Below are 26,960 nucleotides of genomic sequence, written 5' to 3'. Positions count from 1 at the left end.
ACCTCCTACAACTTGGATGTCATACCTTGGGCTTGGTCCCAAAGCTCCATGGCTGCGATTGCTGAGAGGTGGACTTCATCTGGCCCAAATGCCAAGTGCAGAGTTCGCATTAGGGCATATGTGTTAGCCAGAGAGTAATCCTGGGAAACACCACACACTTGGATCACCTGGTCAATAAATCTCCCAGATTTTATTTTTAACATCCACTGAGTTTTCCATCAGTGATTATTTTAAACATTATGTGTAATCACTGTAACTGGAAGGTTTTTAAAATATAAGAAAATAAAATCACTCTAAATTCCTCTTCCCAGAATTAATCACTGTTAATCTTTTCTTCTTGTATTTCCTCGACAGACACATTATTATAATTGGAATATGGAAATTCGTATCCTCACTTTTTCACTAAAATTTATTTCATGCCTATCCACTAATTAAGGATGCTTTGAAGACAGTTTTAATATTGACATAAGATTTATCATATGAAAATACCAAAATTTCTTTAATAAATATTTCGCTTATAAATATTTACATTGTTTCCAAATTTAAATGTAGCTATTATGGAAATGAGCACCAGTTGTGCCTTTACCCAACTGTACTTGGGATAGTGCCATCAGCTTTTACTGAAGGATTTTGTAAAAACAAAACAATCCTATGAAATATCGTTATAACTATTATGGAATAAATGTGCCCCCCTCATTCATATGTTAAAGCTCCAACTCCCAGGGTGAATATATTAGAAGAAAGAGCCTGAAAGGAATTGATAAAGGTTATATGAGGTCTAAAGGCAGGGTCCTAATCAAATAGGGCTGGTGCCCCTATTAAAAGAGGAAGAAAGGAGGACACAGCTCTCTGCAAGCCAAAAAGAGAAACCTCACCAAGAACCAAATTGACCAACAACTTTATCTTGGACTTCCCACTGGGGGCTGAGAAGAAACTGTAAGAAGTAAATGCTGTTGTTTAAGCCACCCAGTCTGTGGTATTTTGTTATGGCAGCCAGAGCAGACTAACATAGTTGCCATAAAGATTTGGCTGAGAACATTGTTAATTATATTGTAAAGTTCATATTAATGAAGAAAAATTTAATTTTGCAACAAGAAAATAATTTTATTATCTTATGGACATCAAACTGAACATGAATCTTCATGTTCAATTTGTTTTGCTTGCTTGAAATCTTATAGGCAAATATGTAGCTCTTTTGTCTTTGTCCCAATTTCCTCATTTATTATTTCATATTTATTTATTCACTTATTTTTTTTTTAAGATTTTATTTATTTAATTGACAGAGGGAAGAGAGCACAAGCAAGGGCAGAGGCAGGCAGATGGAGAAGCAGGCTCCCCACTGAGCAGGGAGTCTGATACAGGGCTCAATCCCAGGACCATGGGATCATGACCTGAGCCAAAGGCAGATGCTTAACCGACTGAGCCACCCAGGCATCCCTATTATTTCATATTTAATTAGAGCATATGTATCTTTATAACTAACATTAATCCTTTTTTGGAAAAGGCAGTTTGTAAATAAATAAATGAAAAGTGAAATTAAATGAGCATTATTTTAGCCACTTAAGAATAATTAACACAACAGGGTAGTGATATAATGGAGCAAAGCATTATATAAACTATTGAACCAGAATCATTATATGAATTGATAGACAAATATATCACTATTATTCACATATAAATGATATGGTCAATAGTAACAGAAGTCATGGAAATTGCACATTTAGTCAGAGGCAAATCTAAGGAAATATACTTACTTTCCCAAGTCATAGCCAGACAAAGAAATGAGATTTCAAAATTTCTTGAACAAAGAAAGAAGGTTTAATAATTTAAGGAAAGGAAAGCATTGCCTTCACAATTTTCATTAAGAGAGAAGACTCAGAGGCAGGTAGGGTAATAACAACAGGAGTCTAAAGGAGATCCAAGCTAAATAAAGTAGATGATATAAATATTTTCCAATTTCGTCTTCATTATAGACATAATGTGCTTTAATGTTGGATAAATAATGTAATTAATTTTTTCACATGTCTCTAAAATGGCATCATACTAATAATATGCAACTCTATGGATCACATGGCTTCCTGAATGTGCAAAACAGTTTTCTCTGAAAGCATTACTAAGTTTTAAGAGGTTCAATTAGGCAAACAACGTATGTGGTAGTTTGCTCTGTAGTTTTTAGGAAGGTTTTAGGGCTAAGTGAATGATTGCAGGGTGGGAATATTTTGGAAGGAAATGAACAGTACTTTGAGAATTTAAGCCAGTGAAAGTTAAGTGCAAAATCTGTCCAGATATCTTCTGTAATAAAAAAAAAAAAAAAGGGAAGGGTGAAGTTTTTAAAGGAGGACAGTTCTTTAAATTTTGAAGGGAAATGTGTAACATATACAAAATGTCATATTTTTCAAGAGGTAAGATCTTCATTCAATCAATACTCCAAATTAGTATAATACCCCTTTCTTTCCTAAAAATATTAAGTGAAAAATTAACTAGAGGCACCAAAAGTTTATTTATAATAGTTATGTCTGAAATTAGTGAAACAAGAGAAAGAAGAACAGGCTAGACAATATATCAAATGGCATTTCCTATCAGATCCATGTGGTACAGTGTAAAGACCATGGCTTTGAGGCCCAGATGTCCTGGCTTAAAACATTATTCTTATTATCCATGAAATATGCAAACCTAGTCTATATACATTCATTTTTTAATCTTCAATGTTAGCCCATGTTATGACTGAGGAGACTGAGACAGAGGCTGTTAATTTGTATGAGATCACAAAGCAAGTAAGTGAGTGAATTGGAATTCTGATACAAGTTACTCTAAAGTCTGTATTCTTCCTGCTTCACAAAAACAGGGTGGACTAGTTGCAAGAACTGTTGAGGATCTGAGATTTTAGCCTGTCACACTTTCATACATGCTAGCAGAAGACACGAGACTCCTGGGTCAGAGACAAAGGGCTTTATTACTCATTGCACAGCAAATAGCATGAGCTTCATGTTTAAATCTGTTCTCCCCCACTCCTAAACCCTATGGGGCCATGTAGAAAGGCCCCAGTGGATGCTGGGCACACAGTGGGTTTGGTCACTTTTATAAGGCCTGAGTTTAGGAAATCTCTCAACTATAAAGGGTGAAGCTAGCTAACATTGTCATTCTTTGTCCAAGAGGGTGATAATACTTGTACTATCCTGGTCAGTAATCAAATCTGCCCTTTACCTCTATAGGGGGTATGGAGATTAAGACTGTATGACATACAAACATCCTTTAAAAGATAGCTGGGGACAAAAACTGTCATAGCCACATAAAAATGCCATGGAGAAATGCCACCCCTCATGCCCACAAAAGTATCTAAGGAAACATCTAAATGAAGTAGATTGTGAGGTCCACTAGACAGTTTGACAAAGGCCCAGAGAGGTGTGATCAAGCTGTGCTTAGTTCATGTTTGCATATATTAATATCTAAATCTGATTCAAATTCAGGCCCTTGGGGTCTGGGGTCTATGTCATTAGCTCATTCACCAAAGGACACAAGGCAGAGATGATTGTGAACAAGGAAAAGACATGTATCTTGGTGAAAGAGATTAGCAAAATCGAGTAAAACATAACGGCTTCAGACAAGGAGACTATGCTTGAGGCAGAAATTCATCCTAGACAGGAAAATCTAAGCAGAAAATCAGTTGTATAAATTAAGTCCATCTGTAAGGACAAGCTCCATTCAATTTACTGAGCACTCAGGAAGTTAGTATCTCACTCCAGGGCAGGGGAGATTTGTTTCCTGACCAGAATAATAAAGATAATGTCTCCCTCTGGGGCAAATATTGTGTGGTTTAGCTTGCAACACCAGATAATAGCTAGAATAATTCCAGACTTGGTAGATTTAAAAGCTTTAATACTCTTGTCGCTTAGATTACAATTAGCTTGTTAGCTGGGCAGGGCTGCATTCGTTGATAAAAGAACTTCCAAGGGAAAGAGACTGAGGGAGGCAGAAATTGACAGAGAGAAGAGATAAAGAGCAAAGTTGAGAGGTCACTTCTCAAAAAGAAGATGACCAAGTGAAATGTCAATGGAAAAAAAAAAAAAAAAAAAGTATGTGCCTTTCTACACAAGCTAAACTGCAGCAATCTTTGCCCAGGAATTAGAAGTGAAATGTCAAGCCAACTCAAAGGCAGAGACTACTTGACAGCAGAGCCAAAGAATCAGAATTAGAATTTGCAGAGAAAATGTCCCCTCCTAGTTATTTAAAGAAAACATTATTAAAGAGTTCAGTTAAATTAGGTACAAACTGGTTTGAAATTCAAGCTATCACTTTTTTTCATGTTAAATCCCTAGTCACTAGATAACTAAACACTTGCAAGGTTTGGGGAATGCTCCTTTAAGGCACTGTATTGTTTGGGAGAATACAATCTTTTTGCATAATTTTCACTCTGGTGAGCAATCGAGCAATCTCAGAGTCTGTTATATTCAAATACTATATTCATTTCTTATATAAAGTTAATATCATCTGCCATATTCTATTGCAGTCATTTCCATAATAAAAGTTATAGTTAATGCTGATAACATCATTAATTAAAAGAAAGGTGTATGTATATAAAATATACATATATATATAATTCCAACAAATATCTAAGAATAACAAAATAACTCTGAGAATAAGCTAAGGGACATCATTTTTATCTACTTAAGAGTCACTGTATTCTCTTGGTTTAATTTAAAGTTTTGATCATAATAAACTTTTCCTAGGTCTGAGAGAGCAAGAGCAATAATCATTCATCTTCAAACTGTGTGGAATGAAGAATAATTCTCATTTAGCTACATAAAATTGATAAAAGAAATGATAAAAGATAATTTTTGATTCAAGGAACTTTAACTTCCTCAGGTATAATAATCATGCTTGCATAGAAAAACATTTATAAAAAATGTAAAAATGAGAAATCTGATTCATTTTCTCAGTTATGATTTATTGCCTAAAAACCGAAATTATTTTAAATACACTAATATAGTTTGGAAAGGAATCTAAAACTTAAACATATTTTGTTTCCAAACTTATAGAGGAATTAAAAATGCTTCCTATAAAATATCATGTATAATGTACAGCATGGTGACTATAGTTAATAACATTACAGTTAATAGAACATATATCATCAGTTACAATGTAGATAATAATATTATATACTTGAAAGTTACTGAGAGTAGACCTTAAGCATTCTCACTAGAAAAAAAAAATAGTTATCAGTGAGGTAGTGGATGTGTTAATTACCTTGGTCTTACTAATCATTCTAATATACATATTATATATGTATATACATACATATATATACATACATACACACAAATTATCATATTGTACACTTTAATATATACAATTATATTTGTCAATTAGTCCTCAATAAAATTGGGGCAAAAATTCTGTGATTCCTAAAAGTAATGTGATCTTTGCTTTCAAGACTGTTTCTTGAAAAATCTTGATAGACTAAAAAGTATTTTATTATCTCAGTATTATATTTATTATTTATTCTTAATATAACTGAAGTGAGAAAGTTAATATAAGGGATAAAGAAAAAGATCTACTGAGAATATTAATATGCCACAGCTTTCAGTTTAACACAATTTAAATTATGAACTTATGGTGCCGAAAATGTAAATGAGATTACCTGGGAAAATTAACTCAGGTCAAAGAAAAATATCTTTAATGATCTATAAGAAAAAGAATTTCTCTGCAACTATGTAAGGTCCTTAAATCTAAACCAAATGTTCTAAACCATCAAATCTCAAAATGCTGGAAATGTTGGACCTAGAAGTTATTACTGCTCTTCCAAGTTGTGAGAATATAAACATGTCAAGGGGAGACAAGTGCCTGTGAGGCTCTGAGTTAGTACGTTAGACTAGAACAGCCTGGGTCACAGACAGATGATTCCTGCGCTTGACTTTTCCTAGCTGAAAAGATTAGAAAAGTAGGGGGGGGGGGGGGGAAGAATGAAAGAAAAACCTCAAATTCAAACCTATTATTTTATTGTTAATAAAACATGATAAAGAACTAGATTTTAGCTATAAAACTAATGAATACTTACCTCCTCTCACAAACTAAGAACTTTACCTTGAGCAGGTAACCACTAATTTTTAACATTTTAAAACATTATTAAACAATTTCATCCACCAAGTCAATAAAGAAAATGCTTATATTCGATATAGAAGAAGAAAGCCATGCAACATGTTATAAAGGAAGCTGGACTTTACCATTTAAAATCATGATATGAAAATATCCTAGCTATGCAATACTCTAAAATCATAGGTAGAAAACCAGAACAAGGGAAGGACTATTTTTAAATGAATTTTGCTGAACAGAAGGTCTCCAATTTTAGGGAAAAAAAAATCCAATTCTACTCTCAAAAATAAATTAAAGGCAGTAGGTTTGAAGGTGACATAATTTACATAAGAAAACACCTTTTACCCTCAGGAGTGAGAAGTGACTGCTGTGTCAAATCCTCACCACCCACCCTGAGCTGAAGCTGGGTTCTTTACCACCTTGTAATGCTTTTCATCAGCTCTGCTGAAACCAAGCCTAGTTACCTCTGAGGGCCCTAAACCAGAATGACTGACTTCAGAGTTGGGATATTGCAGGTCATCAATTCTGGCCATGCATCTTACCTCGAATTCTTTGTTACCGCCTTTTCCTGAACTTAGACTTTTTCTCTTTTATTTTCATCACCTAACAACCTTATGCTTTCTTCATAACTTCTACACAATAGCCTCTCTCCCCACTGCTCTTCTCTTGCAACCCAAATTCATGCCACAGGGCCTTCTGGAATCTGTTTGACTATAAATACTCATCATCCCCTTCTGAAAGTGCTTTCTCTACTGTCATAAGCAAACCTGCCTCTCACACAGTGCCCCTGCATCCAGTCCCCTACCCACCTTCAACTCTATGCAACAACTCATTGTTCCTTGAGTCTTCCGTCCCCTGGCCACTATCATCTGCTGACCTCTAGGTAATTTTTCCAGTTCCTTGGGAATTTGCTATTTGACTCATGCTCTTGTCTCCAACCTCAAGTGCTTTTGTCATCTTCAGTCAAATGATCTATCCCACCTGGTAGCATTATAATTTCTGAAACTTTTTAACTTCAGCTACCTTCAACCTACTCTCTGCATCAATCACCCCCTCCCAGAGCAAGTCCTTGTCACCCCAACAATTGTCCCATGTTTGTTTTTTTTTCATTCAAACAATTCTACTTCAACCACTATTTCCTTTCCTTTCAGTTTCTCATGCCCTTGCTGACAATATCTTTTCTACCAAGAAGGACAAAGGCCATTGAGGCCTCCATTCCCTTCCAACCTATCAATCCCTTTCTATCCACTTTTCATTCCCAGGAGCCCATGGTTTGTCACCAGAACTGCTCTAGCCAGCATCTCCAAGTCCCTAGCACCCAAATTATTCCACTAAAGCTAATCAGACAAAACTCGAACTCGGAGGAATGCTACAAACCCATCTTGTTTGTAACTACACCCTGGGTGGCTAGACTCTGCTAGAGAAAACTCACATGACTCTGTAACTTGAATCTACCATAAATTCCCATCTCCAACCCCAGCTAGGCCCTTAGCACTGCCTGGCAATCCGGTTATGGCATCCCCATCAATTATTTATAGTTCACTTATTAATAAAGCTCATTCATACTTCTTCCAAGTCTAGATGCAATTTGTTAATTAAGGGGCATTTTTACTATAACTGATGTCAAAAATATAGTTGATATGTCTTTTTTACCAGGTTTCCCGGAGGACAGAATTAGAAAGTTAACCAAATGTCAACTTCTCATACATAAAGCAGAAAGGTTTGGTTAACCCTTTAGCCACACAAGAGTCACATAATTTATTGATCTAGTTCTGTTTCCATATCTATTTTTCACACTGATCAGTAATTTCTTTGAAAAAGGAACTGAATCTTATTTGTATGTATAGCTCTGTTCGATAACTACTGCAGTCTAAACATATTTAGAGCGCAGTGAAAGAGCTCTCTTAAACTCTCTAGGAGCCTAAAATTAATCTATGACTGAAAGTACAGTTTAATTTTAAAAAGTCAGAAAACACTGGTATTAAGGAAATATGAAATTATGGCCTGAATACCATACTCTAATCAAGGAAGCAATTAAGTATGAGATATGCCTTAGTAATATTTTCTTCAAATATGTTTTAATATTTTGAAAGTTTTAGTATTTGAATAGGTAATTCAGTTTTAAAAATACATCAAGTATCTGCAATGGACTGATAATGGCTCCCAAAGATGTTTCCATGGTCTAATGCCTAGTACCCATATAAGATGTTACCTTGTATGGCAAAATACGTGATTCAGTTAAGGATCCTGAGAGGAGAAACTTATCCTATATTACCGAGGTAGGCCCTAAATGCAATAACATATATCTTTATTAGGGAAAGTAGATAGAGTTTTGAAACAGAAATAGGAGAAGGCAATATAAAGAGGATGGCAAAGATTGAGTGATGTGACTACAAACCAAGAAATACCAAAGATTGTTGGCAGGCACCCAGAAGCTAGAAGAAGCATGGAACAGATTCACCCCCAGAGTCTCTAAAGAGTATGGCCCTACTAAACCCTCAATTTCAGGTTTCTGGAACCGAAACTATGAGAAAATAAATTTCTACCATTTCAAGCCACCTGGTTTTTGGCAATTTGTTACAGCACCCATAGGAAACAAGTATAATATCACCATGTGTCAGGCACCATATACGTCTCTAAAGACATGAAGATTCAAAAAATAAAAGTAGAGGGAGGCATGTTTCCTGACAACAATGAGCTCTCAGTGTAGTGGGGGAGGCCAACACAAAAATTTTAAAATCACCTTACAGTATGGTTTCCATGTTGGAAACATGCGTTGCAGCTAGGGAAACACAGAGAAGAGATCTAATAAACTGATGTGGAGTTGTGACCCCATGGAGTGGCATCTGGGAATCAAAGAGTTAAAAGAGCATGATAGATCTAGAGAATGGCAGGTAAACTGAGGTGGATCATTGGTGATAGGGGAATTGGGTGGAGATGAAACTGGAATGGTAGATTATAAAGCAATGCATTGTTCTTTAGACAATGGGAATTCACTGAAGGTTTACAGCAAGAAACCAATCTTCCCTGATTTCTGTTTTCAAAAGATAACTCTGAGGCATTTATGTGGAAAATGCACTTAAGTGGAATAACTCATTCCCCTGATGATGCTGAAAAATGAAGTGTTACCTAACTAAATTGGTTCCAATAGCAGGCAATGAATTTTCATTTGTTTTGGCAACATAGTTGCAAGCTAGTATGCTTAAATTCAACTTCTAGACAGGTCATTAACATTTCTTTACTCTGCCAAAACAGAATTTTCAGTACCTTCCATTCCTAAAAGACCAGGTAGATTCAAGTAGAGAACCTCAATTTATTACATGGAGGATTATTTAAAAGTATCCAAATGGGTTTTTTAAGGCAAGAATCTGGGAAATACACCCTCTCAGAAAAGATTTCTTATAACCTGATTTCCCCCCTCTAAATACCGAATAATTTTCTCCAGAGGCTATTGAGTGGAGAATAAATTCATTATGGCATCATTGGTAAGAAATTATTGACCTGAGTCCATGACTTATTCTTCAAGAAAAAAATCCCTAAGAAAGAAAGCTGTTAAGGACTTCTTAAGGGATAATAAATACTGGTCTTAAAAAATACAGGAAGTAACATAAACAAGCTGCTTCTGTTAAGCAGGGGCCAAGTTGTACCAACAACAATCTTGCAGTTCTCACTGTGGAAGGAAAGAAAAGAAAAACTACTTCCTAAAGTAGCCACAACTGAATGAACAGAAGTTAGAGATAAAAATCTACATTTTGTGGGTTTAACAAGTAATGCAGAAAATGCCAGACCAAATACACATTTTGAAGCTGTTCTGTTCATCCAACTTAGAGGTATCTGTTATTTAATGAGCCCACTTTTAGTACTTCAGTTCCCAAGCCAAGCACTGACCATTGACCAAGAATTACAAAAGCAATAGTCTTGAATTTTCAGCATTAGCAGCAGTCCACAAAACTATGAGACCATGACCCAAGTTATATTTCAAAGACAAACATTTTTATTTCCAATGATCAAATCAAACCATGGATCTCTGGTTCACTTTTATCCTTGATCAATATAGCCCAGAGTAAAGTAAGGGGCCAATAAATATCTGAGAGTATGGGCAATGAACATAGTCAAACAAGACTTTTATTTTTGCCCAAATATTCTAGATTTACCCATTAATTGCTAACCCTGCATTTCATGTTTTACTTTTCTGACATTAGTAAGTCTTTTTTCTCTTGTTATTTAACTGACCCTGATTGTATATATGGGAAATTCAGTGAATGGAAGAGAAAATAAAATAATCATTAATGAATATATCACCATAGTTTGTACTAGTGATAAATCTACTTGTAAAATTCATGACTCCCAATGAATGCGCGACTGGAAAAATACTGGTCTTCAAAAAATAATATATATCTACTGTCCTACTCTACTACACACACTATAGACTTGGTACAGAGCAGAGAAAAAAGTAGTTCTTGCTGTCTGCATCAGTAAATCTAACTTTACTGCTGAATCAAAATTTTATAGCCAAAAGAAAACATTTATGATATAACAGTAATTATTTAAGATGAAGGTGTTGATTTTATATGCATTGAAAATAAGATGTTGGACTTGAAAATCAATGCAATAGAATCACTGTTTCTCAACAAGGGCGCACACACCTAATCTTGATCATACCTCTCCTTAATTCACACAGTTGTGTTAATTCTTCTGAAATCCAGTTGTTTATTATGAACAAAGCATATTTGTACATTATTATTATGTATGGTGAGAGACATCAGATAGGTATGTTGAGGGTAGAGACCATGTGGTATGAGGACAGTGGTGGGGATCTCTGGGAATCCTATGCAATGTTTCATTGATACCTATCACTATTATTGATAAATGCCTCTCTGTGTGTGTGCATGCACATATGTGTGTATGCATGTGTGTGCATGAAGGAGAGGGGGATGTGAATGATCCCCTAATAGTTTTAAAAATATTTTCAGCTAACAAATGTGTGTGTGAATATGTGTGTGTCTGTGTGTGTGTGTGTGTCTATGTTTTCAATTCTTTCATATTGAGATCTAAGGAGTTTATACATTAAGAATAATCTTATAAGATTATCATATCCACAGTTAGATATAAGATTGGAAAATCTTCGGGACCATCAGTTCTCAGCATCTCTATTTTGTGCTTCCAGAGTCATAGAAAGATGCTTCTGAGTTAATACTGGACTAAAAAATCTCAAAAGAACATCCAGTTCAACACTGGTTGGATTAGCCAAAGATTTACAAAAGAAATAAATTTTGAACTGCATTTTCAAGGTTAAAAAGGTGTTTTCCAGAAAAAGAAGAGTAAATAGATATTCTAGCCAGAGGAAAATACATGCTCAAAGGTAGAGAAGCATGGAATAGCATGTAAAGTTCAGGGAATAGAAAGTAGTTTTGCAATGCAGTAGAAGTCTAGAAGTTTGGGAGAAGATGTAACCTAAGTCAAGATCCCTGGCTCCCACACCAAAAGCTCAATCTTGGATTCTCATCTCTGCTCCCACCCTCCTTCCTCAACATACATTCCAAACACATTCCCTAATTCTTTATACCCAAGTGTTGACTTCTCATTCTTGTTGATCCTGTACTTTCAGCCAATATGTTGTACTAGAAAAAGCATGAGTTTGGAACTGGACAGAATTGGATTTGAATCACCACTTGCTAAATTAATAGCTGTGTGACCTTAAAAAGGTTACTTAATCTCTGAGTCTCAGTTACTTTCATGTAAAATGAAAAAGATAATGCCTTTCTTATAGTGTTATTCTGAAAATTAAATGAGAGAATACCTCTTGAGAATATATGGCATATGTTTATGACTTTTTAAAGAAGCTAGCTCTCCCCTTCCACTACTTCAGGAAAGCTCTAGAAAAAGGCATTTTTGAAAGGCAAAAAAAAAGGAAGAACATCTTTCAAAAGCAGACTATCCTAGTGTGAATTCCAGCTTCTTCATACACTACTAGCTATATAGCCATGGGCTTAACTCTCTAATATTCTATCTTCTCATTAATAAAATAAAGATAATAAATCTAATCTATAAAGTTGTATAGATCAGATAAAATGCACCGCTCCCATTGTCTGGCAGTTATAGGTTCTCCCCTGAATATTCTCTCAACACCTATGAGAATACTCTGACAACTGCACTTAACCTCTCCATCCAAGCCTGACCAACCTCTTCACTACTGGTAACTCTGTCTGTCACCATCTTCAACTCACACTCAACACCCTTCATTTCTAGGCAGTCACTAGCTATTTTCACCTATTTCATCCATCCTCCCACCTATCTCCCCTTTGGTAACCATCAGTTTGTTCTTTACAGTTAAGAGTCTTTTCTTGGTTTGCCTCTCTCTCTTTCTTTTCCTTTGCTCACTTGTTTCGTTTCTTAAATGCCACATATGAGTGAGATCATATGGTATTTGCCTTTCTCTGACTAACTTATTTCACTAAGCATTATACTCTCTAGCTCCATCCATGTTGTTGCAAATGGCAAGATTTTGTTCTTTTTATGGCTGAACAGCCTTCCATATCTATATATATGGATATACAGATATATGGAAGATATATATATATATACCACATCTTCTTTATCCATTCATCTATCAATGGACTCTGGGCTGTTTCCACAGTTTGGCTATTGTAAATAATGCCACAATTAACATAGGAATGCATGTATTTTTGAATTATTGTTTTTGTATTTTTGGGTAAAGGCAGCAGAAAGTGAAATGAAGAAAATGATCCCATTAACTGCACCAAAAACAATAAAATATCTAGGAATAAACTTAACCAAAGAGATAAAAGACCTATACTCCAAAAATTACAAAACACTGGTGAAAGACATTCAAAACAATGCAAAGAAATGGAAAGACACTTCATGCTCATGGGTTGGAAGAACAAATATTGTTAAAATATCTACACTACCCAAAACCATCTACAGATTTAATGTAATACCTATCAAAATACCAACAGCATTTTTCACAAAACTAGAACAAACAATCCTAAAATCTTATAGAACCACAAAAGACCTTGAATAGGCAAAGCAATCTCGAAAAAGAAAAACAAAACTAGAGTTATCATAATTCCAGACTTCAAGTTACATTACAAAGTGGTAGTAATTAAAATAGTATGGTACTGGCATAAAAACAGACATGTAGATCAATAGAACAGAATAGAAAACCCAGAAATAAACCTATAATTATATGGTCAATTAATCTTCAACAAAGAAGGAATGAATATACAATGGGCAAGACTGTCTCTTCAACAAATGGTATTGGGAAAACTGGACAGCCACGTGTAAAAGAATGAAACTGGACCACTGCTTTTCATCATACACAAAAATAAACTCAAAATGGATCAAAATCCTACTCTTAAGGTTACAGTCTAGTGCGAGGAAAGGAAGCATCCCATGTACCAAGTGCAATATATAGAACATAATTTATTTTATTTTTATAACAACCTTGGAAATTGAGTAGTTATCAGTATCCCCATTTAAGATACACATCTAACTGAGTCTCACAGTAGTTAATAACTTGTCCAAGGTCACCAAAAAATAGAGGTGAATTATTTTCAAATAATTTTTATGGTTACTTTTGAAAATCAATTGCCTATTTCATCAGTCTGCAGCTCTTTCCTATGTAATAGCATTGCACATTTATATATGCTGTACTGAATTGCCCCCAGCTTTAAGAATTTTTCATACTTCACTAAGGAAAATATCCCATTATCTCCTGAATTTCATGGTTTAGCAACACAGTACATAAAGTCAAGCTACTCCATAATGGAAAATAGTGTGTCTAGTTCCTGAAACCAATTTAGGAGTATATTCAACATATCTATTTATAATGGTCAAAATAGCCTATGAAGCAATTTTCAACCCCATAAAATGGAATCAGAGCTCATTCCAGCCTTGGGTCCATCACACCATTAATATGTCTGAATTTTAGTAAACAGTGAGAATTCCAAGACTTAATAAAGGCCAACAAACTCTTTTGAAACCTTGTGGCAATAATGAAATAATCTACTTTACAAAAGAAACAAGCTTTAATCTTATATCTGAACAACAACAAGAAAAGCAAATCTATGAGTTAACAACAAAGTCTTAAGATAGCATACTTAATCACTATTGCAAAATAGAATGCTATTCTTGGCCATCAAAGGTTAAAAAGAAGATTCTATATGCTATGATTTATATTAGAAATGTTGATAAGCAGCATTTTATAGTATTGTTTTTAGACAGAATAAATTCATAAATATGGTATCAAGTGAGAAATAACTGGTCATAAATCTATTTCTAAGCAGTGAGTAATTAAGAAAATCATATGAAATAAGTGAAATTATCCTCTCCCATCTTGTTTTTTCTATGAAACTTCCAAATATGGTTCCAATCAATGGGAAGATCTTTGTGAACTCTACCTTTGCAAGTTTGATTAGAATTTTTTTTTAATCCCACAAAACAACAACAAAAGTCAAATCTGTTGAATAATATATTTTTTTATCCAAATTATTTTTCCAAATTCTCTGCCAAAGCAAACACATGGTATGTGTTAGTCAGCTGGGTCTGCATCAATTCATCAGTTGCATGAACTACCCAGATTTTGTTGCCAAACCTATTACACTAAATCCCACTGTTTTTAAAACTTAACTCCAAACATCTTTTTAAGTTTGCAGAACATTCTAAACTAGCTTAAATACACATATTTTTAAATTATTTTTTTTGTTTTTTAGCAAATTTTGGGAATATTCCTCTTGGATCGATCCCACATTATAAGTTCTTTTGGGACCTGCTAAGAGAAAGGTAAAATACAGCCCTTTATTCTTTTTTGGAACAAAAGAGAGAAAGAGAAAGGGGAAACCTTACTTTACTTTTAAGATTTTACTTAAACATTCTCAATGCAATAAGAGCTGTTAGAATAGTTTGACAAGAAATGTTATCAGATGGTTTGAATCCAGAATTTTAATGCACAAATGTGCATTTCGTTCTTTATCCCACAGACTCATGTCACTGAAAAAGTCACTTATTTTACCATAAAACAAAAATCACTCATTCACCCTATGATGATTTTAACCCTCACTTAAAGAATATTATATTTATTGCTGTCTTTTGTCTTCAATGATAAGGTTGATAGTGATGATTACCATCTCCTTGTTTCCAAAGAAAAAAGACCTAAAAGAGAACACCAGCTCTTTCCATGAATAAGCATACATTTTTATGATAGCAATAAAAAACAGCTATCTAACAGCCATGATATGAATCTGCTATAATCTTCAAAGGTTTTATTCTCAATTTATACCACACTCTAGCCTTTAATTTTAAATTAAATTAATTTCAATTCAATAAACCTGAGATGTACCTACCTAATTTGGATATTGTATAATTCAATGTAACATTTTATACCAACATCTCACTGTAAGTCAACGACTGAGAATTGCAGAAGACAACATTCACAAGCTATCACAACCATATCTCCCATACACTTGGATCTGTTCCCAACTACTATGTCTTCCCTCTGGTGAAAATGGGTGAACTCTCAGCAAGGACCAGCTCTCCACTTGCATTCTAATCTCATCTGCTTTCTCCAACACAAGAACACTGTTTCAGCAATTCTCACTTCTCTTTCCTTCAATATCAAGTTTTTTACCTCTTCTGAATTGTTCCACCAGCATATAAAAATGTTATTCTCCCACCTGAAAAAAAACCCTCTCATCTCATTTCTCGTTTCCTCACCTCTAGTAAATACTCCAAACACCTCCTTCCGTTTAGAGGAAGCACCACAAAAGATTGTCTCTGCGAATTCTTAAATCCACTAACTCAAGATTTTCTCCCACCACATCACTAGAACTGCTCTTGTGGAGGTCACCACTGACCTTCATGCTGATTACCCAATGGTGGCCTTTCAGTTCTTAAATAACTTGGTCCCTCAGCAGCTTGCAATACAACTAGTCATTCCGTCTGCCTGTAAACATTTTCTTTGCTTTGTAACTGTGGTCCCAGTTATCCTCCTTCTTTATTGGCCATACTATGGTAGGTAAAAAGCACAGCTTTCAGTGTCAGGGTGATCTACATATGAACCCTTGCTCTGCCTCTTACTAAATAAGTAATTTACCTTGGAGAAGTAATTTTTCTGAGCCCCAGGTTCCTCATTATAAAAAGGATATAATAGTACTTAGCACTCAAAATCATTTTTATAAAAATGGATAAGATCTTGCTGTTTGTGATAACATGGATTGACCTAGAGAGTATTCCCTATCCTAAGTGACATAAGTCAGAAAGAGGATAAATACCATATGATTGCAATTTTATGTGGAATCTAAAAAGCAGATGAATAAACAAACAAAAAGCAGAATCAGACCTATCTAAATACAGAGAACAAACTGATGATTGCTGGAGAGGAGGGGGATGGGGAATATGCAAAATGGGTGAAACGGAGTGGGAGACACAGGCTTTCAGTTATGGAATAAATAAATCACAGGAATAAAAGGTACAGCATAGGGAATATAGTCAATGGTACTGTAATAGCATTTTATGGTGACACATGGTAGCTACACTTGTGGTGGGTATAACATAATGTATAGAGTTGTTGAATCACTACATTATGAACCTGAAACTAATGTAACACTGTATGCCAACTATACTCCAAAATTATTTTTATAAACTTTAAAGGAAATTATAAAATTTAAACAAAATAAAATTGTCATTTTTGCAGTGATTCATATTACCTTTAATAAAGAACAATATTGTCCAAATATATATGATAAATTGTAATCGCTTTAATTGTCCACTAAGTTAATTATTTTTCACTAAATATTTCACTATATATAAATTTCAAAAATTATTTTTCACTAGTGTCATTTGATATTAAAAGTTTAAGAAAATTACAATATATTTTCCTCACCAGTTTTTAATTATAAGATGTAATTTTATAAATAAAATTTTAAGTATACTTTCCATGAAGAGTTTCATGTTCAATTTTAAAATATAATTATAGTATCCAACAAAGGCATTTTAAAATAATACATTTAGATGTTAATTATTTTGGTGAGCTCATTTTACACTGAGCTTTATTTTAAAGTTGGTCTTTTTTTGTCTGATGGTCCTAAGCTGTTCATCTTACAGAAATCTCTTCCACCATTCTTATCCACAGGATATCTCCATCCACTTACCTCCATTTCCAAGGTAAAGAGATTTGACAAAACCCAATATTGGCTCCATTCCCAAATCCATAGATTTCTCTTTTCCATAGATTTCTCCCAGTATCCACAATGACTATCACCAACTCAAGCTCTAGAAAAATAAAAAAAAACTCTTTTCCACAAAAATTCTGAGGTCTCCCTATCTAATCTACTCTTCTTATTAGAGAATAGGAGAAGTGAAGCACTAACATACCAAGCGGTTTAGTTCACAAAGTTAGTTTATGAAAAAGTTGGACCTTGAATCCATTTTGGCAAATGCCCCACCCCCGTTTCGTTTGGAGTTTGGGGTTTTCTTTTTTTTTTTTTTTTACTTTACTATATAGCCTCAATTATCTTCTCAGTTTTACTATAGAGCTACACGCCTTAACTGTGTTGTTCCCTTTTCTTATCTTAACATATATATGTATAGTTCTAATAAACATTATACTGTTGTTGAATATTGTGATTGGAACATTAAGTCATTGGTATGGTAAAAGCCTGGAAGAAATGCAAATGTACTTCAGTTATTAACTGTTTTTACTTACTTTTTAAATTGTAATGTAAAAATAAATTGGGTGTATAGCAATTTGTTTGAATTTTTATTAATAATTATTTTTATGGAATATCTAATATTTGTCAGGTGATGTAACAAGAATTCATGCTCTGCATCAGATCCCAACAACAGAACATGAACTTGAGCAGAGATCTAACTCCTAAGCTCTTTTCATTTACTGCAATAACACTTGACTTGGGGCTCCTGGGTGTCTCAGTCGGTTAAGCACCTGCTTTCGGCTCAGGTCATGATCCCAGGATCCAGAAATGATTAAGTGGACATTATAAACAGCAATAATCTCTTTTCAATTCTCAATTTTTATAATATGCAACCAAATAATATATTATTACATTTTGATATGGGTAGGGTAATCCTCTGATAGCAGCATCAAAAGTTTTTTAAACTCCTCATATTCAAAATTTTAGCAGAAACTTCAATATCTCTACTGGAATAATAACTCAGAAATGTACATTTCAGTCAGTGAGGAAGGCCTTTCAATGGGCATGCAGCTCTTAACTCAAAATGGAATGTAATATTTAATGTATTAGTATATACCTACTCAGGCAACATTGGAATAGATTAAAATAATCAGAGGAGAATCTTAATAATGGAAAATAATGTCTTAGGAGCTTAAATTTCTGAAATCTACCCTTCCTTGCCTATATCAGAAATGTTCTACATGCTTTTGGCTCACAATTTAAGGGTGCATTAACAGAGTTCTGAGTTGTTCAGAATTTACCAGGAGTCATGAATTGATTTTGTCTTCGCTTCTATCTTACCAACTGCATGAAATGACTTTTTCATTGTATTTTAAGAATCTTATGGTTTCTTTGATGATAATTCAATAGCATTCCTATTGTTAAAACATCTTGATTCAATATTAATATTTTATATGCAAAGCTTAAGATTTTATCATTTAATGAAAATTTTATTGTGTATATATAACTACTAGGTCTCTTAAAAATGGTAAATGTGCTTGCATTAGTACAACTTTTCAATAGTGAATCAGTCACTAGAACCAATACTACCTATACAATAGATGAGACTAAATCCATACAATACGTTTACAGCCAGAGAGTATACTGAGAAGACAGTAAATTCACTGAATCTTACGAATCACACCATTTCCTGAATGTTTTTGGTACACACATGAGTTATTTACATATATTTTACTTTTATGTTTTGAGGGTTATAAGACCACACAAAAAGGAAAAAAAATATTATCTCACAGAATATTTTTTAAGTTATATAATATTACTTATTTATTATGAAAGAAAATTTAATTAAAATATATTTATATCTTATACTACATATATGTGTGTGTGTGTGTATATATATATGCAAATATAATTAAAATCCACCACATCCTGAGGTACTACCTACTTTTATGGAAAGGTAGTTATTCAACAAATACACTTAGGTTTATGTTATATTCTAGAGATGTTAGATTCCAAGGATCCTAAAAGGATGATGTATCATTTAGGCAAGAGATGGACATGTAAATGAATAAATTACATTGTCTGTAAAAGACTGTAAGAGTAAACATTTCTATGAAAGCAAATAAGTAGTGTCTCATTACCTGGAGAATTAAATAAATGTTAGAAGATATAAAATTGGTGCTGAGTCTTAGGGTCCAAGTAAAGGTTCGTCAAACAATTAATATAGAATCCAATTAATATAGGACATTTGAGTTTTTTTACCTTGTAACATATGATGGAATTATGCATTCACATAGCAGAGATAATTAGATTGAGATTTTAGAATGAAAAAATCTAGAAATAGATTGGATGACAGATTTAAGGGAGTAGAGGCTGAAAGGCCAATAATTAGATGGCTACTATAAAAGAAGTTAGAATGAAGTTTACTGAAAATGTATACAGCCTAAATTAAGGCAAGTCTGGTTAGAATGTAGAGAAGGAGACATATGCATTATGCACTTGTAGATATATTTTGGCAGCATAGGATGTAAGAGAAATTCACATAATCAAATACTGGAGATTATCCTGATACATGGTGTGTACAATAGAAGACTCAGAAAAGACTGAAGAGTAATGTCCAAATGAAGTGAACAGGAAAGAGTAATGTCATAGACACTGAAAAAGAACATCTAAAGTAGTTCCACATTGGTCAACAGTGTTAAATACTGTAGAATGATTGATTATATGGGATGATGGCTGGAAATGTGCCACTGGGTTTGAAAATCAGGAGGTCAGGGTGGACCAGTTGTAATATAGCAGTGGGAATAGCAGTCAGATTGTACTGGATTGAAGAATGAAGAACAGATGGAGAATTAGAATTGGGGAACAGAGTGAGAATACGATTTCATAAAGTGTGGCAGTGAAAGAAGAGATGGTAAAAGTATAATAGATCAGGGGCGCCTGGGTGGCTCAGTTGGTTAAGCGACTGCCTTCGGCTCAGGTCATGATCCTGGAGTCCCGGGATCGAGTCCCACATCGGGCTCCCTCCCTCTCATGCTCTCTGTCTCCCATTCTCTCTCTCACAAATAAATAAAATCTTAAAAAAAAAAAAAAAAAAAGTATAATAGATCAGATTGAGGGAAAATTTTCTTGGGTTGTGAGTGCACAGGTAGTTTAAGAAGGAGGACCAGTGGAGGAAAAGTGACTAAAGACTCAGAACAGAGGAAAGAATTTGTGAACTGAGACCTTGATGAGGCAGGAAGTGATAATAACTCATAGTAAGAGTAATTGCTCACGCTGTGTACCAGGCAGTGCCCTTCACATTTTTAGTGTTAATTAATACAATCGGCTTCAGAACCTTATGAGATACATGTCTTCATTATATCCATCTTAGAGATGGAAAAACTGAAATACTGAACTGGCCCAAGTTGGGGAAGGAAAATTAGAGCCCAGGCAGCTGGGAATCAAAGACTGTTCTCTTAACCCACTGTGTTCCACTGTCTCTGAGGCCTTTGGAAAGAACCTGAAACACAGATTCTTCTAAACTAGAAAAGAAGGAACTGATGAGTGACATCAAAGATACATATAGAGATGGAGGGGAGGAAAAAACAAGAAGTGGAGGGGAGAGAAACTGAGTAGGTACTTACTTGATATGTATTTTCCCTATAAAGTAAAAGGCAAACATCATCTGTTGATGATTAGGTATTTGGAGAAAGGGTAAAAAGTTTGAGAGACAAACAATCATTTTTAACCCCATATCCCAAAATGTTGCATCCAAACAAGCACTTTTGAGATCATTATTCTAATATCTATCTCAATGTACCAACAAATTAATGTGCAAAGTTCATTGTAGTTAACTGAAACTGCCAAGACCTGAGCAACTGCTCAGCTACAAATTCTGTCCTGACCACTTAAAGTCGCTGAAGCAATAGAAGACCTTGGCATTACTGCTTGACTGACCCCCTGATCAGTTTACAGAACAACCTGTCTTAATTGGACTCAAAGAAACATAAATACTCGGCATAGCAGTTTATGGTGGGTATAAAGTAGGACAGTTCACTAGTAGGATTTTCCACTGAATATATATTTATAATGATATTCTAAAATGATGTATCTATTCCAGCAAACATTGTGTTATATAAGCATATGTTATTGATGATTATCAGAAACACACTCCTATACAACGAGAAAGTGGTTCTATATACTGTAGCTCCATTGTAAGAGACAAACTTTTATACTGAAAAATATTTTGAAATATAGTTCTTTCTCCTTTTTTATCCTACAAGCATAATAAGCAGTAAAACTTGGCGAAGGCTGAAATAGGTAGCTTAGGTTTTACGTTCCATATCCCTGAGTATACCAGATTATCTTCTAACACTGATTTTGTAATGCTCTGCCTTGCCTGGTTTTCAAATATTACAAAGAAATATGTTTCTACTGCTCTTGTTGGAAGATTAATTCTCTCCAATCTTTAATGCCATATTCAATATTTAAAACACCCACGTAAATTCTTTCTCACAGTGAAAGTTTTACTTGTTGAACTTTTTTTTATTACAATATAATAGAACTTTATATCCTAAAATAAGAATATATACCCTCGGGCGCCTGGGTGGCTCAGTTGGTTAAGCAACTGCCCTCGGCTCAGGTCATGATCCTGGAGTCCCTGGATCGAGTCCCGCATCGGGCTCCCTGCTCGGCAGGGAGCCTGCTTCTCCCTATGACCCTCACCCCTCTCATGTGCTCTCTCTCTCTCTCTCATTCTCTCTGTCTCAAATAAATAAATAAAATCTTTAAAAAAAAAAAAAAAAAAAGAATATATACCCTCCACAACAGGGTAGTTATCTAGTTTGATAATATTTTACATATGTGAGTAATGAGATGACTAGCTATTCAAAAAAGAATAGTAATTCATTAACACACCCAGTAGAAATCATTCGCTCCCTAAAGATAGAAGTGATGAAGCAAAATGATCTTTAAAAGTAAAATCACAGGTTTAAAAGATGGCAACTAGTTTTGGGGTTGTATTAAATGGAGGGAAATGTGACCTATTTAGAAATATTTTTTTTACAAAAACAGATTCTCAAGAATATTAAGCTATCATTTATTCTTTGATATGGTTCATTTTTGGTTTTTTTCCTTTGTTCTTGTTTTTCATTCATTTTATTCATTATTTGACACCAGACTCAATGAACATATTTCTTCTGGGACCTAGAATTGACTGAGTACATTGTACAAATGCAAATCAATATTTTATATTGGGATAGAATCCAGAAATACATAAAGAGGTGTGTGTGTGTGTGTGTATGTGTACTCCTTATTTTATCTAAAACGTAGGAAAGTTATGGTTGTCACACTTCTAAGACAGACTGTTTACAATAAATTTGATAAGATATAAAATCTTTTAAATTGATCCTTTAAGACTAAATCTAATTTAGGGGTGCCTGGGTGGCTCAGTGGTTAAGCGCCTGCCTTCGGCTCAGGTCATGATCCCAGGGTCCTGGGATCAAGCCCCGCGTTGGGCTCCCTGCTCTGTGGGAAGCCTGCTTCTCCCTCTCCCACTCCCTCTGCTTGTGTTCCCTCTCTCACTGTGTCTCTCTCTGTAAAATAAATAAATAAAATCTTTTAAAAAAAAAAAGACTAAATCTAATTTATATATGATAATGCCCATTGGTGAATAAGCATCAGCACCATCACACCATAATACTACCCTTATGCTTTATAAAAGGTAAATGGAACTACCTTTATTGTGAAACTATTTTGACAATATTAACTGTTAGGAAAATAGAGAAGGAGAATTTTTTCACTAAAGTGATTTATTTGCCATTAAAACTTGCCATGCAATAACTTGACAAAGCAGTGTGTTGGGGAAAAGGAGGGTTTATCAAATGGGATAGTTTGGCCCTGAGATCAAACAGTAGTAAGTAGAAGTAAGAGACACAACAAAAACTGCTATGAGAAAGAAAAGGACATACCATTGGTTATTCCTTCATTCAGAAGTTTATTATTAAGATCTAAATAAACTTGAACATAAATTTTGGTAGGTCTTCAGGGTGAGGAGAACAGAAGACAAAGCCTAGAATCTCCCTAAGTTGGAGAATTTAATAGTGCTAATAGAAATACTAGTCAACCCATGCACATACTTTTAAATTTTCTAACAGCCACATTTTCAAAAGTAAAAACAGGCGAAAATAATTTTAATAACATATTTACTTAACTCAAAGTTTTCAAAATATTTCAATGTGTACTCAATAGAAAAATTTATTAGTGAGTATATTACAATTTTTTTGTACTAAGAAGTGAAGGCCGGGGGCACCTGGGTGGCTCAGTCGTTAAGCGTCTGCCTTCGGCTCAGGTCATGATCCCAGGGTCCTGGGATCGAGCCCCACATCGGGCTCCCTGCTCCGCGGGAAGCCTGCTTCTCCCTCTCCCACTCCCCCTACTTGTATTCCCTCTCTCGCTGTGTCTCTCTCTGTCGAATAAATAAAATCTTAAAATAAATAAATAAATAAATAAAAAAGAAGAAGTGAAGGCCTGGTCTGTATTTCAGACTGTCAGCATGTATCAGGTCTGACCAGATACATTTCAAGTGGTGAATAGTCACATGTGGCCAATGAATGTAGTATTTGACAGCACAGGTATAAACTCTCAAATTAAAAGGCACAAATAAGGAGGGGGGAAAGATTGCGGAGGAGTACGGGACCCTATTTCAACTGGTCCCGGAATTGAGCTGGATATCTACCAGACCACTCTGAGCACCCACGAAACCAGCCTGAGATGTAAGAAGATCTGGATCTCTACAAGCAGAATATCGCAGGCAGTTGGTTTCGAGGTACGAAGCGGAGAGCCGTGATTCCGCGGGCAGATATTGTAGGATAAATGGCAGCGGGAGGGTGCCTGGCTGTGGCAATCCTACACCACCGGTGAGTGACAGCCTCGCGCACTGGGGACGAGCACAGACTCGCAGACCTGTAGCAGCGGGGCAAAGGACTTTAGGGCAGCCCCTGGGGCGGAAACCCGGAGCGGCGGGGTCGTGCCTGCGAACTGCAGCCCCGGGGCAGAAACCCAGAGTGGCGGGGTCACGCGGGTGAACTGGGAGCAGCTGGCAGTTTTAGAAGCACAAAGGGCAGAGACATGCCCCGACCTGGAGGCAGGACTGGGAGCGCTGCGGAGGGACGCACAACCCAGGCCACTGCAGTTTATAGCAGCACGGACAGAAACAGAGACAGTGTGGCCTGGAGAGCTCACTGAAGAACAGACTGCAGTCTCTCTGCTCTGAGGCAGAGGGTTGGAAACGGTCTCTTCTGCTCTGACTCACAGAAGAGACGCAGAAAGCCACTGGGGATAGCCGCCAGAGAACAAAAGCCCCAAAAACTGATTCCCGCTGAGCCCATCCCCTGCCACAGCGGGGCAGGGCAACTCCGCCCAAACAGGATTGCCTGAGTAACAGCATGGCTGGCCCCTCCCACAGAAGACAGGCTGGGAAAACAAGAGGCCAGCAACCCTAAGAAAACAGGTGCATCTTGCTTGGGTTCTGGTCAATAATTTGGACTCTATACATTCCCTCAAACACCCATCAACAGAATGACTAGGAGGAGGAGCCCCCAAAATAGAAAAGACTCAGAGATTATGACTTATGCTGCAGATTTACAAATGGATGCAGATATAACCAAGATGTCGGAGATGGAATTCAGGCTAGCAATTGTGAAGACAATGGCTAGAATGGAGAAATCAATTAATGGCAACATAGAGTCTCTAAGGGCAGAAATGAAAGGTGAATTGGCAGAACTTAAAAATGCTATCAGTGAGATCCAATCCAATCTATATAATCTAACAGCTAGGGTAACTGAGGCAGAAGAGTGAATAAGCGACCTGGAAGACAATATAATAGATAAAAAGGGAAAAGAGGAGGCCAGGGAAAAACAACTCAGAATCCATGAAAATAGAATCAGAGAAATAAGTGACACCATGAAGCGTTCCAATGTCAGAATAATTGGAATCCCGGAGGGAGTGGAGAGAGAGAGAGGACTAGAAGATGTATTTGAGCAAATCATAGCTGAGAACTTCCCTAATCTGGGGAATGAAACAAACATTCACATCCTAGAGGCAGAGAGGACCCCTCCCAAGATCAAGGAAAACAGGCCAACACCCTGGCATGTAATAGTAAAACTTGCAAATCTTAGAACCAAGGAAACCATCTTAAGGGCAGTTAGGGGGAAGAGATTCCTTACGTACAGAGGGAGGAACATCAGAATAACGTCAGACCTATCCACAGAGACCTGGCAAGCCAGAAAGGTCTGGCAAGACATATTCAGGGTCCTAAATGAGAAGAACATGCAGCCAAGAATACTTTATCTGGCAAGGCTTTCATTTAGAATGGATGGAGAGATGCAGAGCTTTGACGACCGGCAGAAACTGAAAGAATATGTGACCACTAAGCCGGCCCTGCAAGAAATATTAAGGGGGGTTCTATAAAAGGAGAAAGACCCCAAGAGTGATATACAACAGAAATTTATAGGGACAATCTATAAAAACAACATCTTCACAGACAACATGATGACAATTAATTCATATCTTTCAATAATCACTCTCAACGTGAATGGCCTAAACGCTCCCATAAAACGGCACAGGGTTGCAGATTGGATAAAAAGACAGGACCCATCCATATGCTGCCTACAAGAGACTCATTTTGAACCTAAAGATACATCCAGACTGAAAGTGAAGGGATGGAGATCCATCTTCCATGCCAGCAGACCTCAAAAGAAAGCTGGGGTAGCAATTCTTATATCAAACAAATTAGATTTTAAACTAAAGTCTGTAATTAGAGACACAGGACACTATATCATTCTTAAAGGGTCTATCCAACAAGAAGATCTAACAATTATAAATATCTATGCCCCCAACATGGGAGCAGCCATCTACATAAGCCAACTGTTAACCAAAATAAAGAGTCATATTGATAACAATACGTTAATTGTAGGAGACCTCAATACTCCACTCTCAGCAATGGACAGATCATCTAAGCAGAAAATCAACAAGGAAACAAGAGTTTTGAATGATACATTGGACCAGATGGACCTCATAGATATTTACAGAACATTCCACCCTAAAACAACAGAATACTCATTCTTCTCGAGCACACATGGAACTTTCTCCAGAATAGACCACATACTGGGTCACAAATCAGGTCTCAACCGATACCAAAAGATTGAGATTATTCCCTGCATATTCTCAGACCACAATGCTTTAAAACTGGAACTCAATCACAAGAAAAAATTTGGCAGAAATTCAAACACTTGGAAGCTAAAGACCACTCTGCTCAAGAATGTTTGGGTCAACCAGGAAATCAAAGGAGAACTTGAACAATTCATGGAAATCAATGAGAACGAAAACACATCAGTCCAAAACCTATGGGATACTGCAAAGGCGGTCCTAAGGGGGAAATACATAGCCATCCAAGCCTCACTCAAAAAAATAGAAAAATCCCGAATTCACCAACTAACTTTACACCTTAAAGAACTAGAGAAAAAGCAACAAACAATGCCTAAGCCACGCATTAGAAGAGAAATAATTAAAATTAGAGCAGAAATCAATGAATTAGAAACCAGAAACACAGTAGATCAGATCAACAAAACTAGAAGTTGGTTCTTTGAAAGAATTAATAAGATCGATAAACCACTGGCCAGACTTATCCAAAAGAAAAGAGAAAGGACCCAAATTAATAAA

The 26,960-nt window shown here is 35.7% G+C and overlaps 1 long non-coding RNA gene across 1 annotated transcript in view; it reads right to left on the bottom strand.

Annotated features, from left to right (window-relative positions):
• The window catches only part of LOC118533343 (uncharacterized), a 193,447-nt gene that overhangs the window by 81,056 nt on the left and 85,431 nt on the right, over positions 1-26,960 (bottom strand). The window contains exon 2 of the long non-coding RNA XR_013440904.1: positions 17,259-17,379. This is a non-coding gene — a long non-coding RNA (uncharacterized LOC118533343). The remainder of the gene's footprint in view (positions 1-17,258; positions 17,380-26,960) is intronic.

Source organism: Halichoerus grypus, chromosome 9, assembly GCF_964656455.1.
Source record: "Halichoerus grypus chromosome 9, mHalGry1.hap1.1, whole genome shotgun sequence".
In the NCBI taxonomy this organism is placed as follows: Eukaryota; Metazoa; Chordata; class Mammalia; order Carnivora; family Phocidae; genus Halichoerus; species Halichoerus grypus.
This window is presented reverse-complemented; position numbering and strand designations above follow the sequence as displayed.